We start from the raw sequence: 4472 nt of genomic DNA on the forward strand, positions 1-4472 counted from the left end.
CCGGAGTGTACCGGGAAGGGGGCGGGGCTAGGGCGGCCTTGACAACCATAAGATAGCCTTCGCCCCGGCGACTCCGAGACTACATTTCCCAGAGAGCCCCGCGTGGCGCGGGAGGGAACGGGAAGTGCCACCGGCACAGTGCGCAGGCGCGAGAGCCTCCTCTGGTTATATAAGAGAGGTCTAGGGCGTTTCTCGTTCCTTTGCGTCTTTGGCCCTGCTTCTTCTATCTCGTGTTGGGTCGTACCTCATCCGACCCATCCGATGAAGTCTGGGCCCGGAAACTCGGGTTTGCTACTGTGTGTGGTGAGTGGAGATCCTGTTGTTTTCTCTTTGAGATCTCTGTTCCTCCTTTTCCCTCTTTGCTGTCGCCCCTGCCCGGTCTCTCTCTACTCACCTTAAATGGGCCTTAAGGCTTTGAGGAGACGAGTTTAAACTGGGAAAAATCCGCGCCTGCCTGCGGACCTGAGGAGTCCTTGGCTGGTGTAAATGATGACTTCGCTTTTTTCCCCATCAGATCGACAATGGTGATGTCTTTGAACACTTGCCAGTTAGTTCTGATACACCAGCCTCACGAGGCCCGGCCATGTTCTTTTCCAACCGTGGGAAGGATGGCGATTGATGCCCCTTTTTTGGTTCGCAGGTTAGCGCGATCAGAGGGTACCGAATGGATCTTGGAGGAGGGAGGCACTCGCTGCTGGGCCTCCAAGAGACCCCCACGTAGACGTCTCCAGCCTTCGGTCTCCTGACTTGGGGTAAGCATAGGTCTCCTGGCCTATCGTAGGAAATGCGTGCTGTGGGGAGCCTTTTCACCTGCTAAGCAGACTTGGGGGGAAAGAAATGAAGATCTTAATTTTTGACAGCGTGAGTGGGGGAGGAGCAACAGAGAAGACAGGATCTGGAGCGGGCTCGGCGCCCATTGCAGTGAGCCCCATGTGGGACTGGAACTCGCGAACTGAGTCGTGACCTGAGCCAAAGTAGGATGCTCAATGGACTGAGCCACCCAGGTGCCTCTCTCTGTCTTCTTTAATGTTTATTTTGAGAGAGCATTCCCCTGAGTGCAGAGCCAGATGAGCGACTTGATCTCATGAATTGTAAGATCATGGCCTGAGCAGAAATCAGGAGTTAAGAGGCTCAACTGACTGAGCCACCCAGACAATCCGACCTTAAATGATCTCTTTAAGGTGAATAGATGCTAATTTTTTAAGGCTTATTTTGAGAGTACGTGGGAGCAGAGGTGAGACCAAGAGAGAGGGAGTAAGAGAATCCTGACTGAGCCACCCCGGGGCCCCTAGCTCATTGTTAAATGCCTTAGTGCTCCTGAAAGCACGTTTTTGGGTCCCATTTCTTCACATGTGATGTGGGTTTTTTGGTTTTCGTTTTTGTGATACACCGTTGTGTGCACTTAAATTTCCAAGTGGATGGATGACACGAGCATGGGGCAGCCTGGTGCGGTGGAGGCCGAGGCTGTGTGTGCTGGTGGTAAAAGTTCAGAACAAGGGAGATGGAATACACTGCAAGGGAGAGACTGGCAGGAGGCAGTGCGGGGGTGGGGGTGTAGTTACGAGAGACTTGAAAATTCTAAGTCTCTACACCCTTTGTGTAGCTTGGATTCCCGACTCCAAGATCGAGTCACATGCTCCACCAACCCAGCCAGCCAGATCGATGCCCCACGTAAGGATTTTTTTTTATTTTTAATTTTTTTTTTTTAACGTTTTATTTATTTTTGAGACAGAGAGACAGAGCATGAACGGGGGAGGGGCAGAGAGAGAGGGAGACACAGAATCGGAAGCAGGCTCCAGGCTCCGAGCCATCAGCCCAGAGCCCGACGCGGGGCCCGAACTCACGGACCGCGAGATCGTGACCTGAGCCGAAGTCGGACGCTTAACCGACTGAGCCACCCAGGCGCCCCAGGATTTTTTTTTATTTTTAAAGAAAAGCGAAGTGTGTTGACCTAGACGCTCAAGCTAATCTTGCACTGTGTACCCTTTAAATTCACTTGAGTCCAGGAATGACCTCTTAAGGGCAGGACTTAACTGGGGGGACAGATTTTTCTTAAAACTTGCAGTCCCAGAGTGTTTCTGTAAGTACACCCTCAGAAAGCAGGGGTGTCTTAGTTGTTACTGCCAACAGAATACAGGTGTGCTCAAACGTTGAGTATGCAGGTGTTAGAAGTAGATCAAGCAAATATTCCTTGTTCAGTCCTTTTTCTGCGAGAACAAGAGCTCCCTACTGGCATATATGATGACTGAACTTTTTTCCCCAACAGATCGACCATGTTGATCTAACTTTTCTAAGCCAGTTTTTGTCTGATATGCCAGTTGGAGCAGCTCCTCTATTCCCCACACCCTTGGGCATCTAGCTGATTGGGACCTCCTGTTTTTTTTTTCATCTCAGATTTACTGTTGGCAGAAAGCAGGCTTCCAAGTGGACCAGGAGTGGGAAGGGCTTGGTAAGTGATGTCCACGTGGCTGAGTAGACACAGGATCTGGAGGAGGGAGAGGTAGTAACTGCTTTTCTTTTAAATTGTAAGTGATCTCTACACCCAGCATGCAGCTCAAACTCGGGACACTGAAATCGAGTTGCATACTCTTCCAACTGAGCCATCCAGGCACCCCTGCTTTCACTTTAATTTTAAATGTGGGGATTGTCCTCTTCGTGTTCTGTTCTAACTCAAATTTGGCCATTGCAGCTGATGACCTAACTTTTTTCCCCATCAGATCGACCCTGTTGATCTAACTGAACCATTAGCCAGTGTTTTGTCTGATGCTTTGGCCCCAGAGATAACTTCTATCTCTATCCCTCTATGTGGGTTTTGTTTTTAGTGGGGTTTGAGCTTGCTCTGCTTTTTTCCTCCCAGGAATTGGGTCCTTTATCTTGGTTTTATCTGCTAATTTCTTACAGGTCCGCAGCCCTGTGAGGCACAGGGCAGTAAGTCGATTGATGTAGACTGATCTGCTTGTTTCAGTCTGTCCCATAACAGGTGAGGTTTCTGCAAATGGCATTATTTGTCAGTCCCCTTGTAAGATGGTTAAATGTGCTTCTCCCCCCCCCCCCCCCCCCCCATAGTGGTGTTGCATTTGCCCGCTAGGGAATAACCTAGGAACCCATTTCCCAAGTGGGTGTATAAAACAGGAGGGGAGAATTGAGGAAGACTGTTAACCTATTGGTACTGCTAGGTCTTGGAAAAAGGGAAAAAATGAAGTTAATTCTGTCTGTCTTGGCAGAAAATACAAAAAAGCAGGAAGCTGCAGGTCATGTTTCAATTGGGATTCTTTTTTGTAAGAAAATCCTTGCTACATGGACCTCCTCTTGAACATGGCAGCTTGCTTCTAGAATGTTTGGTACTTATTTGTACATCCACCTAGTTCCTGAAGTCTTAACCAGATGTCTCATATCCTAAACAAGGAGCATTGTATATCAGAATTACATGTCAGTATTACTGATTGTAATCTTTTTTTTTTTAAGGATTTTCTCAACTGCAGTTTGAATATAAGCCTCGAAAAAGATTGGCCTTGACCTTGTGCTTTTCTGAGAAAGGATAATTAATAGTTCTGGATGAATCAGTCTCACAAGGCTTTTGTGTAACCTGAAGACTGTCTAGGGGCCTGTGTGCATTTTGAAGAATAAAGAATTATTGTTGAACTGTGGTAAAATTTCTAACTTGTATCTTCCCAATCTGGAGTAAGGAAATAAAATTCTTCAAATAAAAATGCTCTTATAGTTGGTTAACAGATAAACCTTGAACCCAGGGGTAATTAACAAAATGTCTACAGGGGTCAAACTCCAGGGACAGAGCAAATGGAGGGCAGATCCCAAACTTGGACAAGTAGATTCTTTGCTTTATAGGTGACTTAATGAGATTAGTAAATGGGATTGGGGCTATACTTGATTTGGAAAATACCAGACTGGCCAATTTTCCTTCTCCTTTATCTCCTCCTAGTGTTTCTTCCCCTTGCCCAATAATTGTAACATATGTCCTAAGAGTCTAACCTGAGAAAGACGGCATTCCACACGGGGCCATTTATATTGTGCCTTATAAGCTAGCTCTTGGTATTGACTCCGGTGATCACCTCTCCTTGAGTGTGTTGGACCTAGTGATTCCAGTGACTAGAAAACCACAGAAGAGGGCAGGTCACTGGAGATTAGATTCCTGATTTGCTAATTCTCTGGCTAGTTCCCTTCATATCTGTCTTCGGCTTGCTTGCTTTGTTGAAGCAAGCTCTCCTGTGAAACATCTATGCAACAAGGTGGACTCCAGCCACGGACTGAATTGGGGAGCAGATCCTTCCCCAGACAAATTCTAAGATTAAGTCTCTGAATTCAGCCAGCTGACCTTCCTGAATTTCTTGTCAGTACATTAGAAACTGGTCCCCAAGCTACATTTCCAGACTTGTGTTCCCCTTCCTGTATTCAATTTAAACTTCAAAGCTGAACTGATCCCCCTCCCCACTGCCCCTCCCACAGTCCTATCC

At 47.2% G+C, this 4472-nt stretch overlaps 1 long non-coding RNA gene and 3 other non-coding genes across 5 annotated transcripts; all 4 read left to right on the forward strand.

Moving 5' to 3' along the window:
- Window positions 1-166: 166 nt before the first annotated feature.
- On the forward strand, window positions 167-3642 carry LOC132669872 (uncharacterized). Of its 2 annotated transcripts, XR_013554493.2 has the most exons (6): window positions 167-303; window positions 641-752; window positions 1604-1671; window positions 2395-2449; window positions 2902-2980; window positions 3466-3642. It is a non-coding gene; the product is annotated as an uncharacterized LOC132669872 (long non-coding RNA). The 2 variants fall into 2 exon arrangements; XR_009606248.3 differs by lacking the exon at window positions 1604-1671 and having other exon boundaries at window positions 170-303.
- On the forward strand, window positions 477-567 carry LOC132672800 (small nucleolar SNORD12/SNORD106). The gene has a single exon (XR_009607698.1). It is a non-coding gene; the product is annotated as a small nucleolar SNORD12/SNORD106 (small nucleolar RNA).
- Window positions 2229-2319, forward strand: LOC132672806 (small nucleolar SNORD12/SNORD106). The gene has a single exon (XR_009607705.1). It is a non-coding gene; the product is annotated as a small nucleolar SNORD12/SNORD106 (small nucleolar RNA).
- LOC132672811 (small nucleolar SNORD12/SNORD106) lies at window positions 2680-2773 on the forward strand. Its single transcript, XR_009607707.1, has one exon. It is a non-coding gene; the product is annotated as a small nucleolar SNORD12/SNORD106 (small nucleolar RNA).
- Window positions 3643-4472: the final 830 nt, after the last annotated feature.

This window comes from Panthera onca, chromosome A3 (genome assembly GCF_046562875.1).
Source record: "Panthera onca isolate mPanOnc1 chromosome A3, mPanOnc1 haplotype 2, whole genome shotgun sequence".
Classification (NCBI taxonomy): Eukaryota; Metazoa; Chordata; class Mammalia; order Carnivora; family Felidae; genus Panthera; species Panthera onca.